This window comes from Hyaena hyaena, unplaced genomic scaffold, assembly GCF_003009895.1.
Source record: "Hyaena hyaena isolate Hyena2069 unplaced genomic scaffold, ASM300989v1 scaffold_69, whole genome shotgun sequence".
NCBI lineage: Eukaryota > Metazoa > Chordata > Mammalia > Carnivora > Hyaenidae > Hyaena > Hyaena hyaena.
Window position 1 is genome coordinate 1,244,727 of NW_024080702.1, and position 13,753 is coordinate 1,258,479.

The following is a 13,753-nucleotide window of genomic DNA, read 5'->3' on the forward strand; positions in this document are numbered from 1 at the left end:
GGACGGGAGAATTCTACGGGGGCCGGAGCGCACTTCCAATAGATCCGCAGCAGGTGACATCGGCCGGGGAGATGGTGCCGCCGCGAAGGGCTGACCTCACAGTGACCACGGCTCAGGAGGGGTCCCGTCGCCCGGACGGCCTGCTCCTCCCCTAACCGGCTAGAACCGCACTGTCAAAGGCTGTTTTCTCTTCAGAATATTAATACCTAAGAGGAAGCCAGGGGCTGGTAAACGCCGATGGCCCGTGTTCGCTTGGGACCGTGCAACCTCCAAGCTCCGGCAGCTCCGCGGGAGTTTGAGGGGACGCACTGGCCACACACCCAGCAAGCCTCCCCGCGAGGCAGAGGACCATGTGTCCGGCTGGGCGCAGGCCAATGTCGGCCTGAAGGGATCCCAGGCGATTCTCGGGTATGTCTTCGGGACTGTGGGGTAAATGGAAGTAGTAGTACTTTCTTCCCCTAAATCACGACATTTCGTTCTGCTCATCAAATGTTCATGGAGTGTCTCCTGCGTTGGCCGCAATTGCGCCTGATGGTCCTGGGGACACAGTGGGACAGAGCACACGTGGGTCACACGGCATCTGCCCCAACCTGGACCCAGCCCAGGGCCAGGAGCCCGGGCGACCCCGGGCGGGCTCTCTGCACTCTGTGCCCCTGGTTGTCTGTGCCCAGCCCTACGCCTGGCACAAAGTAGCAGGCGCACAAGGAGAATCCGATGAACAGGCACCATTCAGCAGTGATTCACAGGCCTAACACTGAGTAAAAGAATGAAGTCACAAGGAAACACATGCAAAGTCCAGGGGCGCCAGGGTGGCTCTGTCGGTGAAATGTCCGACTTTGGCTCAGGGATTCATGGGTTCGAGCCTCACGTCGGGCTCTGTGCTGACAGCTCAGAGCCTGGAGCTGCTTTGGATTCTGTGTCTCCCTCTCTCTTTGCCCCTCCCCCACTTGTGCTCTGTTTCTCTCTCTCTCTCTAAGATAAATAAGCCTTTAAAATTTTTTTTAAATCCAAGCATGGATGGAATGCACGTCAGTAAACATAGTATAAGGTGGAGGAGAGGGTGCTGATACTGAGTTCAGGACGGGAACGGTGACTGAGTTTTCAGCAGGGGGAGGGGGAGGGGAGCAGGGGTGTCCGTGTTATGATGGTGAAACACGTTCTTCGTAAATATGAAACATTTTGTCCAAAAAAAGAGAGAAAGTCAACGGTCCCATCTATTTCTGGAGCACCATTGTATTTAAAACAACACGATTGTTTTGAAGGTACTTCCCCAACTTCAAATACCACACACCTGTCCCAGCCCCCGACCCCCAGACGGCGGCAGGCTGAGCGAGAGTGACTGAGAGGTGACTTCCACAGGAAACCGGGAGCCCAGCCCCCCACCACGGGCAGCGCTGGCCCTGACGCCCCTCGGCCCCCGAGAAAATCCCAGGAAGGGAAGGACAGTAGGAGGGAAGGGGGGCGGGAGACCCCGGGATCCGGGATCCTTCGTGCCCGGCTGCGCGGAGGAGCCGGGGCGGTGCCGGCTCGGGGCACACCCAGGTGCCCACACTCACCCTCCCAGACAGGAAGCTGCGGTCGGCGGCTGGTGCCGTGTGCTCAGGCAAGAGGAGGGGACAGATGTGAGAACTGTCTTGACCCATCCAGACTGGGAATCAAGCCGAGTAAAAATAGACAGCTAACAGTAAATGTGTGGGAAAGGGGAAGTCCGGCCCTAACCTGCCCTCCACGGCCCCAGAGAGGCCCCGGTGACTCTGCACCTCGACACACGTCTCACGCCCTCATCACGTCCCTCTGACCACGAGGCCCGTGCCCTCTGTGCCTGCCCTTGGGGTTTCCACCCTAATAGCCAGCCTGACCCTGCCCTTGATCCTGGTCCCAGAGCCTCAGCTCAGCCCCTCTCGCATGGCACCTTTCAGAATACAGGGTGCTGCCCTACATCTCGTCCAGTGCAAAGAGCACCCACGTTGGAGACAGAAAGGCGCCCTACAGGCCTCAGCTCCACCCTTCACCCGCTGCAAGGGGGCAGTGGCCATGCAGACCCCATGGGGCCGGTGTGAGGGTGAAGGCGGGGGCAGACAGAGGTGAGGGGGCTGGCCATGGCAATGACGGCAACGTCTGCTGATGGCTCATCTAGCCCGTGCTCAGTGCTTCATGTATACATGTGCCTTCTCTTACCGATAGTCTCTACAGGGCGGTGACAATGCGATGCCCCGTTTGCTAGATTGGGACCTGAGGCTCAGCCGGGTAAGCCACTTACCCAAGACCTCACAGTGGCCGGTGCGGGGATGAACCCCTGGCTGGGTCTGCCTCCAAAGCTCGGACCCTGGCCCTGCTTCTCTGTGTGCGGCCAGAGCCCTCCCTGGCTGGGACGGGCCCACCCCATGGGCCCGGTAGCCTCGCCACGCCCCCCGCCCCCTGCAGGGGCCTCTAACACTTGCCGTGCAGTTAACGACAGCTCCCTGGCTGGAACATTAGAAGGGACTTCAGACCATTTGGCCAAAGTCCACCTGTAGCTCCTGGGGCTGCTTCATCAGGGCGCTCTCACGGTGCTTTGCAAATTCCGGTTTGGGTCCTATCTCCGCACACAACTCGTGTTGGCGCAGACGCGGGTGGGCTGGTGGCCTCTCTGTCTCCCCATCACCCAGGGCAGGGGTTTCCAGCCGGTCCTGAACGCAGCTCAGAGAGCACAGAGCAGGGTCTCAGGGACTCAGAAGTGCCGCCAAGGCAAGACTGGAAATGCCACCTTCCCATGATGAAAGCACGTTCCCGAGACAGAGGGGGTTAAGGCTCTCAAGGCTCTTAAAGGAGCCAGTCCTGAGCAGGGCACGCTCTCTCCCAGCAGCTCAGTGGAGGGGCGGGGGTGGGGAGTCCTTCTCCTGCCCACAGAGAAGGGCTCAGAAGTGCCAGGGTCCCTGCTGGGCGGGGGGGCTGGGAGCCCGGCCACAACCCGGGCTCTTGGGCCACAGCTCAGGTCAGAGCGGCAGCTGGGCCCCCTGTCCCATCTCTGTCCCTCTCCACCTGCAAACCCAGAGCGGGCTGACCCCAGGGTCAAGGAGGGGTGGAGGCCCAGAGACTCCACTGCTGCCTGGCCCGCGGCCCCTCTCCCAGCTGGCCCCCCACATTTCCAGGTGAGTGTGCTCATACATGTGTTTTCCTGGGCACGTGAGTGAGCATCAGGGGAACAAGGAGACTGCAAGTTCTCCGATGGGCAGTGGACTCAGGAGGTCCCTGGCACCTGAGTCACCCCTTCATTCACCCCTGACCCCCTGAGGTGTCCTTCTCAAGTCCTGGAGCCCTTTCAGGAACTGCACACGGAAGGAAGGGGCCCCTCCCACTTCCCCGATGCCTCTAGGAACGTTCCAGGGAGGGTGGAGGCCGCAGGCGCTGAGCAGGGGGCTCTGTGGGAGACAGGTCCCACCCTGCGTGGTGGGGAGGGGACGCCTAGAAGGGCCTGGCAGGGAGCGGCAGCCCTGCAAGTGGGGGTGGCGGCTTGGTTTCAGGAGCTCTTTCCTGCTCCCAGTGGGGAGTCAGCCCTGGGCAGTGGAGGCAGCCCTGCCCTGCCTCTGACCCAGGCTGGGGGGCTCCTCCCCTGCCGGGCAGGGGGCTGCAGACAGGTTAGTGTCTATCTGTCCCCCGACTTTCAGGCCTTCCTTTGTTGCCCTGATCCGCCCAGGATGGGGGCGGGGGGTGGGAACCCAGGGGTACCCTTGCAGCTCACCCCCCAGAACATGCCCACAGCCCCCTCCCAGGGCACCCCACACCGGCCCTCACCGCCCCCCTGCCCCTCTTCCGGCCGCGTCCCCCATGGGACCAGCCACTCGTGGCACTGACCTGGGCCTAGGTGCCCGACCTGGCATCAGCACCGCCACCAGGTTCCTCGGAGGAGACCCAGCTTTCCCCTTCCAGGCAGCTCCCGGGGCGTGGCATATGCTCGGGGTCCCCTCTGCCCCATGCTGCCCCTCACCCTGGCACCAGATCAGGGACTGATGAGGTCGGGGGCAGCCCAGCTCCTGAATGAGCCTGGGGCCCCAGGACATGTCCTCCAGCGCTCTCAGCACCCAGGCTGGCTGCCTCTCCTTCGCCCAAATCTGCCCCCACAGAGCCCCCTCCCGGCCCCCGCCAGATGCCTGCCCAACCAGCACGCAGTCCCGGGCCTGTGGGTGCCCCTCCCGGACGCCACTCACGCGGCCCACCCACGACGAGCCCCAGCCTCTCGCCCTGCAGCTCCGTGTGAGGGTCAGTCCCGGGCCCCTGAGAAGCAGCCCTCGGCCGGGATCACGCAGGCAGGACCGTATCCAGGGACAGCTGTGGGATCCTGGGGGGGAGGAGCAGGGAGATCTGTCAGACTCAGGATTCAGGGGCCCTGAGCCTCGGAGTGTGACCTCACCTGGACACAGCATCTTTGTGGACGTCAAGCTAAGCTAAGCTGAGGCTTAGGACAGGAAGTGGGGGCAGGGGCAGAGATTGGGGTGATGCGGCCACCAGCCAAGGAGGGCTAAGGATGGTCAGCAGCCCGCAGGACCTTCAAGAGTCAAGGAGGGAATCTCCCTTCGGAGGGAACGGGGCCCTGCCCGTGCTTCATCTCGACTTGCGCCTTCGGTGTGCCCTGCGCTGCGGTGGGGGCTTGCACACGGTCTGTGCTCGATGGCTCTGCTTCGGTGACGGCACCGAATGGACGGGGGAAGCAGTGTGATTACTGGGGGAGCAACTGAGTCACCCAGCAATGGTGTTTCCCTTACTGTGAAATCTTTCTTCCGTCGAAAGTTCATTTATGTAGGGGCGCCTGAGGGGGGCTTGATTTCATGGTTGGTGGGTTTGAGCCCCGCGTCGGGCTCTGTGCTGACAGCGCAAAGCCAGCTTGGGATTCTCTCTCTCCCTTTCTGCCCCTCCCCCATTCATTCTCTCTCTCTCTTTCTCTCTCTCTCAAAATAAATATGTAAACAGGGGCGCCTGGGTGGCTAAGTCGGTTAAGCGTCCGACTTTCGCTCAGGTCATGATCTCGCGGTTCGTGGGTTCGAGCCCCGCGTCGGGCTCTGTGCTGACTGCCAGCTCGGAGCCTGGAGCCTGTATCAGTCTGTGACTCCCTCTCTCTCTGACCCTCCCCTGCTCACGCTGTCTCTCTCTCTCTCTCTCTCCTAGAAATAAATAAAAAACATTTTTAAAAAAATAAAATAAATAAAATAAATACGTAAACATTAAAAAATAAAATAAAATGCTACTATTTGCGGGCCCCTGAGTGGCTCAGTTGGTTGAGTGTCCAGCTCTTGGTTTCGGCTCCGGTCATGATCCCGGGTCATCGTGGGGCCTGCTTAAGATTCTCTCGGCCTCTGCCCTTCCACATTTACCCCCCAATCAAAATAAATAAATAAACATTTAAAAAAGGAAACAGTAGTAATTGAAGAGAAATGCACAGATTGACAGTAGCACCATCTGTCAAGCTTTAGAATTCTCTCGCTTTGTGGTCTAATCTTCACCGCGCTTTGGGAGAGAAGAGGAGAATCTCATTTTACAGCAGAGCATTGGGGCCTCCGGCTGGTCATCGGAGCCCAGGGTTATCCTTCGAGGGTCTCTGGCCCTGCCCCTCCACCGACCCCCACCCCACCCCACGCTCCGGGCCAGGACTCCGTTAGACCTGCTTCATAAAACTCAGGCCTGGAGGCGTCCGGAGGTGGGTGCCACGCCCGCGTGCCTGTCCATCCCGAGAGGCCCAGCGGGCCCCCGGGGCGCAGCAGCATGGCTCCTCTGCCGCCCGGGCTGGGTCCTCGTCACTGGCCAGCACGTGACTCAGGCATCTCTGTTACTCTGGCCTCTGGCACGCCCCCCACCTGCCTCCTGTCTGTGGCTGCTGGTGGCCACCCCCAGGCTGTGGGGCCCCCCTTTGTGCCCCAATGGGGCCTCGGCCTGACCTTGACTGCCCTCCTGAGCAGATGCTATGGCCACAGGGGGCCGGGCCCCTGGTGGCAGTTACCCCGCTGGACAGCTGCTGCAGGTGGTGGCCCTTGGTGCAGACGGGGCTGAGCAGATGGCGGGGGCAGCGGGCGGGGGAACTGTAGCCGGTCAGCGCCCACCCCCAGCCCCTGGGTGCGCGGGTCCCGGAGTCTGGTGAGGCTGCCCAGCTGCTGTGCAGGTGACTGGGTGGCCCCGCGGTGGCCTCACCAGGGACCTCGGCCCTGCCCCTCCTGCCCCTGCACACCCAGCTCGCACGGAGCGAGAAGAGCCCTGGGAACGTCTAACCCTCCAGGCTGCCCAGGCCGTCCTTGCTCCTTCCCCGCCTCGCCCCTGCACGGGCTCCCTGGCCTGTGCCCCCCCCACTTTGTAACTGGGATGAGTGACCCCCCCAACAGGATGGCGGCCACTCGGCACTGCGGCCCGACCAGCAGATGCAGCAGCTGTTCGTCCAGCACGGCGGGCTCAGCGCCGTCACCAGCGCGTCGCTGGGCAGAGGGGCCGCCGGGGGAGGGGGAGGCCGCGCGGGCAGCATGGGCTGTCCCTGCGCTGAGAGTCCTGCTTCCCAGGAGCCCCTCGTCCAAAAGGTCTGTGTGGAGGCCGCTCAGAGGCAGGGCCGTGGGGGCAGCGGGCCAGGGGCCTTGCAGTGACTACTTGTTACCGGCTGATTCTCTGAAAACCCTCAAGAAGCTCAGAGCTGATTCTGTACCCCCTCCCCCCCCACCCCATACACCCTCCCTGGCCCTGAACACGCAGGCGCCTTGAGGTGCAGGCGCCCCATTGAGGGGGTTTAGGTGTGACCCACCTGAGGCGGCAGGTTTGGGGCCCGGGCGGCGGTCTTGCAAGAATGAATCCAAGGCTTCTCTTTTCTCTTTAAAGCTGCTTTACAGGGGCGCCTGGGGGGCTCAGTCAGGTTGAGGGTCCGACTTTGGCTCAGGTCATGATCTCACGGTTCGCGGGTTCGAGCCCCGCGTTGGGCTCTGTGCTGACAGCTCAGAGCCTGGAGCTGCTTCAGATTCTGTGTCTCCCCCTCTCTCTCCTCCCCCCTACTCATACTCTCCCTCTCTCTCTCTCTCTCCCTCTCTCTCTCTCAAAAATAAATAAACATGAACAAAATGTTTAAAGACGCTTTATGGCACTGCCAGTGGGTCATTCCCGCCGCACGTGCCCCTCCCCGACCTAACTGGACGCTGTCCCTGGACCCCTCTGTGGGCACAGCCCCCTGGGCGGCTCCGGGAAGGCTAAGGCTAAGCCCCCTGGGGCCCAGAACCACCCTGGCGTCTGCCCACCTCCTCCCGCCGCCCTCCAGGGCTGCTGGCCCCTCAGTCCGCTGGCCCAGCCGCCCTGGCCTCGGGCGCTTCCTCAAGCCCACAGGTGCGCTCCCACCTTAGGACTTTGCACATGCCGTTCGCTCTGCCCAGAGCCTGCAGGCCTCCCTCCCTCGCCTCCTCTCTCTCCGTGTCACACCCGCTCAGCGCCGCACACACTCCACGCCTCCCTTCCCGGCCACCACCTCGTGTCTTGTTTGCGGCCTGGCTCCCTGTCCAGAGGCTCCCGGGGCAGGAATTCGGCTCCTGCACAGGGACCGCAGTCCACCCCCAGGGAGAGTTTTCAGGATGGGGGCTGCGGGAGCGTCCTTGGATGTCCCTGTGCATTTGCCCGGCAGCGCTGACCCGACGGGACGGACCAGGACCGGGATGCAGGCCTGCTGCGGCCGGAGGAAGCCCTCCGTCAGGAGCCCCAAGGGACGGGGAGGGGGGCGTGCCGTCCAGGGGACGTGGGCCGGCAAGAGAGGGTCCCGCCACGTCGTGGTTTCCACAGGGCAGACGAGCTGTGACCACTGTCACACCACGGCCACCCTTGCTTTGCCACTCTTGATCCCGGGGGGCGGGTCAGGGTCTTTTTTCTTCGTGGTGAACAGTATGTACATTCAGAATCAGCCAGTTGGACTCAGTTTCGATGACTGTAATTTTGGCAACATCGCAGGTTGGAGCCAGCCGGACCCAGGCGCCTCTGCCCCCATCAGGACCCTGGCCTTGGCCACGTCGCAGGGGCCCTCCCAGCCCGGGCACCCCGGAAGGACAGGCTATGCTCTTCCCTCTTCTTCCCGCCACCTCCGCGGCGCAGGGGGAGAGGCGAGGACGGGGCGCCCCAGCTCGCTGCCCTGGGCTCCCTCCTGAGCACATCTGGGCTCCGCAGGTGGGTGACACGCAGCTGGTGTCCGTGACGCCCTCGGCACTGCCTTCTGGCGTTCCCGGCACGAACTTTGGCGTGTGGGGGCTGCGCAGGCAGGGGCTCTTTTCTCTGCTTTTGGTCCCATCTTTGTGAAAAGAGGGTCATTAAAAAAACAAATTGTTTCTGAGAGTCACTTCCTTATATTTGATCACTGATTACAGGCAACAGAACACCTTATCAACTGTGAGGTTGGGGAGGGTATGAAGGAGTCTGCAGGTATCCCAATATCCATTAGCCCCTTCTTCCTTCTTAACAGAACCGCCATACTGCGGGGATGGCAGTGTATCCAGCCAAAAAAATGGTATTTCCCAGCCTTCCCTGGAAAAAGGAGCAAGTGAGGAGCCATTGTGTGAGTCTTCTAGAAAAGTCTGAATGCACGACCCTCTTCCTCATTCCTCCTTCCAGTTCCCCGGAGCCAGGATGTGATGGCTGGATCCCTAGCAGCCACTTTGTACCACAAGGTGATAGGAAGGCAGAGAAGAAAGATCAAAGGCAGTGGATCTCTGATGACTGTGTAGTTCCACATTCTTCTAACAGGAGAGAGAAACAAACTTTTATCTTACATAAACTGCTATCATTAGAAGTTTTCGGTCATCTGTCGCCTGGTCTTAATGGCCATAGAAGGTATACTTCTAACCTTCATTGTATAGACAGCAGCGTTGAGCACCTACTGTGGGCTGGCCCCCGAGTTGGGACTTCTATGTACATCTGCCTGGGGAGTCTGCACAGTGGCTCTGTGAGGCAGCTGTCACTGCCCCTTTCCTTGGGGAGGACACTGAGATCAGAGAGAGAAAATGACCTGCCCCAATGGATCGCCAAGGCAGCGCTGAGGCCCTCCTGACGGTGGTGTCCCTCCGGTCCCGGCCTAGAGGAAACACTGAGTGGTGGAAATGGAGGCGTCTGGACGCAGTAGCGAGAAAGCTCTTTGGGGGTGTGTAGAGTTTCCTGACCCCTCCCCCCAAACCACTGTTTTGAGGGCTTCTCTGTGCACAGCGGTGACAAATCATCTGTGACACAGTCATCCGAACCATTTGGGACAGAGTTTCCTGGCCCTCGAAGTGGGCGGGGGAGGGTGGGCTGGGCTCAGTTGTCAAAACCCCGCCCAGCCCTCCCCTCTGGGATTCCAGCACTGGCCACTCTGGGACTTGCACCGTTTTGTCTGTTTTTAACCCTCTCCGTCCCACACAGGGGGCAAGCCCAGAGGAGCTGACCCAGCCCCCGTCAGGCCAGGAGGGGACCTTTGCTGTAGTTTGAGAACCTTCTGACTCAGGCGCGGCCCCTGTGGAAGCGAAAGAGGAAGTGTCCGTCTGTTTACCTCCCTCTGGTGACATCACGCTTCCTTGCTTTGTGCAGAGCTGACAGGCGGGGACCCGCCCGTCCCCTGGGGCACCTCGCTCAGCTGCTGCCCAGGAAGGGCGCACCTGCAGACGGGAAACGCTGGTGTGGGGCGGCTGGTCCCTCCAGAGTGTTCTCTTTGCTCTTTCAAAGAGACCCGGCTGCCCCTGGGGAGGACTCCTTGACATCAGTCCAGCCCCGTTAACCCGCATACCCCACGGTGGACCCAGGGCAGGGGGAGGGGGCCGGGCTGGAGGTGAGCCCAGGAGGCGGTCTCTCGGGGCTCGGGAACCCAGAAGGGGTGGGTTCCAGCCCTGCACTGAGAAGCCGAGTGACGCTGGGCAAGTCACCTGCTTCTAGAAACTGCATTTCTCGTCGGGAAGGTGGGACCCATGTGGCCCCTAGGGCACCACTGGCCAGCAACACAGCTTTGAGCAGGTCAAGGCCTTGGTTTCCCCATGTGTCAAACGAACGGGTGGAAACAGCCTGGCCCAGAGAGAAAGCTGGGCAGCGCGGACTTGAAGGTCCCTCTGAAACCGACGCACTTGCTGAGTCCGTAATAAATAATTCCAGTTATAAGTTATAAATAAATAACTCTGTACTAAATAAGTCCACTCCGGTCTGCACGCGGCACGCACAAGCGAATGGAGGCACGCCAGGCCAGTCTGCAGGCTCCGCGGCGGGGGAGGGAGTAGGCGCCCAGTCGGACACGCACAGCCTCAGCCACCCAACTGCGTGCCAGGCCCCCGCAGGGCCGGAGGCATCGCACCGACGACAAGGGCACCATCTCCTCTCTTTTGGATCTTACATTCCAGCAGGTGGAGGCCGAAATTAAAGCCCAGACATCAATGAAATCATCTCAGTTTGCGTCAAAGGCTGGGATGGAGGGGGAAGCGACCCAGGGAGCTGAAGCCTCAGTGATGAGAGGGGCAGATGAGCGAAGATCCGGGGAGAGCACTGTGAGAGGAGAGACTGGTGGGCAGAGCCGCTGCTGGGGCCCGTTCATCGTGTGCAGAGTGGCTGGAGAGTGCACTGAGCAGGAAGACGGGGGGCAAGCGGAGGCTGTGGGCAGGGCCAGATGAGGCAAGGTCTTCCTCGTCAGGGTGGGGAGGTTGACTTTATTCCAAGGGCAATTGGCAAAAATCGGCAGTTACCAAGCAGGGGAGGGACATGGATTTGGACCTGGCCTCTGCCGTTTACTAGGTCTGCACCAGGCTCTCCTTACTGTCTCTGTGCCTTAGTTTCCTCTTCTGTAAAGTGGGCCCCTATACTAACTGCTTCACATGGTCCTGGCGAGGGTTTCCAGGGACAAGGCTGGTCATGCGTTTGCACTGTACCGAGCAGAGTGCGTTCTCAGGAAATGCCAGCATGGTGGCTTTTCTTTTCTTTCTGTTTTTTTTTTTTTTAAGTTTATTTATTTACTTTTGAGAGAGCAAGCAAGCAGGGGAGGAGCAGAAAGAGAGGGCGAGAGAATCCCAAGCAGGCTCCGTGTTGTCAGCGCAAAGCCCAACTCGGGGCTCGAACCCATGAACCCCAAGATCATGACCTGAACCAAAGTCAGAAGCTTAACTGACTGAGCCACCCAGGTGCCCCCAGCATGGTGGGTTTAATTTAATTTATTTTTTTTTTTTTACATTTTTTAAGGATTTATTTATTTTTGGGAGAGAGAGAGAGAGAGCAAACAAGGAAAGGGCAGAGAGAGAGGGGGACAGAGGATCCGAAGCAGCTCCAGGCTCTGAGCTGTCAGCACGGAGCCTGATGTGGGGCTGGAACTCGTGAACGGCGGCGAGATCATGACCTGAGCCAAAGTCAGACATTCAACCCACTGAGCCACCCAGGCGCCCCCGTCGTGGTGGTTTTAAAACATGACTCTGCAAAAGCTTTGGCACTCATCCCCCGCCGCCCCCCCCCCCCGGGAGCAGGGGTCTGTGTCCTGTCCCCATGAGTCTGTTTGGTGCATGTACAGCAGAGGCCACGCTCCATGGCCCCCCAGCCCGTGTACTTTCCATCTGGTGCCCGCGTGGGGCTGCCCTCCAGATGCTCCCCCTCGGCACCTGCCCCCTGAGACGTGGGCACCATGCGGCGAGGAAACGGGGCCCCTGTGGGCAGGCTGAGCTGAGCCCCGGCCGGCAGTGGCCCCGGCCTGTGCGCAAAGAGGCCGCAGGTGCCTTCAGCCCCCAGCTGCTGACCCGGGAGCCCCCCAGCTGAGGCCCCAGGTGAGGCCCGGGGTGCTGAGGTGCAGGGACAAGTGTCCAAGCACGGGGCCCCGGAGTCTTGGAGCAGAGCAGCGTGCTGGCGAGTCCTGGGGGCTGGTCTGCCACCACCGGGACGGGAGCCTCCTCACACCTCAGGACAGCACAGGCTTCGTCTGGCCTCTAGCATTCATTTTGGTCTTTTACCATAGACGGTACAGACTCGTGGTTGGAGAACTTGTTTTTTATTTTCCATTTTTATTATTTAAAAAAATTTATCTTTTTTTAAAAGTTTATTTATTTATTTCTGAGAGAGAGAGAGAGAGACAGCGTGAGCAAGGAACAGAGCCAGAGTGAGTGGGGGAGGGGCAGAGAGAGGGAGAGAGAAAGGATCCCAAGCAGGCTCCGAGCTGTCAGCACAGAGCCCGACTCGGGCTCAAACCCACGAACCGCAAGATCATGACCTGAGCTGAAGTTGGACGCTCAACAGACGGAGCCACCAGGCGCCCCAAGAATCTACTTTTTCATCAGGAGAATTCTCTGCTTCAGGTGAAATCTTAGGCAAATCGCAGCAGAATGAGGGTGGTGAGTCCAGAGTGACCCCCCCCCACGCCCCCCACCCCTGCCGTGGCGGCCCCTGGGGAGTCCGGGAATTTGGAGTCAAGAGAGCACAGTTCTCCCTGGTCTGGACGCATCTCTGTGTCCCCTGAACGAGTCCATGATAGCGACGGGGTCACCACCGTAGCCGCAGCCTCCGCGGCCAGCTGGCACCTCACCGCACACTTCACGTCCGGCCTCGAGTTCGCAATCTGTCCCTGGAGCCCCAGGACACAGAGCAGCCGTGTCACCCGCTCTCCAGTCCCCCGCCTCTGCAAGGAACCTGGGAATCAGTGAGGTGGTGTGGAGAGCAGTCTGGGCCCAGGGCTAAGCACGACGGGGTTGCCCAAAAATGACTGACCACAGGACATTTGTAGGATGCGGTGGGGGCAGAACGATGACTCAGGAGCTTCCTCTTCTGCAGGAATCGGGACATCTGAGTTCTGGTCTGGCTCTGTCCCCCTGGGATGCCTCAGTTTCCCCACCAGTGAAACAAGGGGCCTGCTCTCGGGGCTCTGAGGCCGTGAGGTGTGGCGGCCAGGGTCAGAGAGGCCACTCTGGTCTCTCACAGGCCCAAAATGCAAAGAAACGAGAGGGGTACCTACAGGTAGAGAAGTTCTGGGTTTTTATTCATTTCTATTTTGCTTATGGTTCTCTAAACCGGTGGTTCTCAGCTGGGGAAGTTTTGTCCCCATGGACGTTTGGTAATTTCTGGAAACATTTTTGATGTTACAACTGGGGAAGGCAGTGGGGGTGCCGCCCAGGTCGTCCTGCAATGTACAGGCCAGTCCCGACAATAAAGGTCCTCCAGCCCAAATTTCAGTAGTGTCAGCGTTGAGAAGCCCTGGTCTAAGCCAAATCCTATCCCCTCTCCAAATCTCACCTCCTCCAGGAAGCCTTCCTTGGTCTGCTGTCCTCAATTATTCCTATTGGCCTTCAATCAGGTTTTCCAGTGCTCTCGGTAGTAGCAATAGCAACAAACCTTTCCCAAAGGGGAACGGGGTCTACCATCTTAGAAATGATCTTTTATTTGTCCACCTTTGTATTGTAAGATAAAACACATCCACAGAGAAACTCACATAACGTATGTTCAGCTTAGCCAAGTGTCATAAACTGAACCCCCTTTAACTATCCTCCAGGCCAAGAAAGAAAACTTTGTCCCCCCGGAGCCACTCAGCGTGGCTCATGACAGTCACGGCCCTACCTGCCCTTAAGCAACCACTGTCCTTCATAGAAATGTCTTCACTGTGGGGTCTGTTTTATAGTTTCATCTCCCACTAGCCATCTCTAGACAAGATAGTTTTCTTTTAAAGTTTATTTATTTATTTTGAGAGAGTGAGAGAGAGCGTGAGCAGGGGAGGAGCAGAGAGAGAGAGAATCTCAAGCAGGCTCCACGCTGCCAGGGCAGAGCTCAACACAGGGCTCGAACTCACGAACCGTGAGAC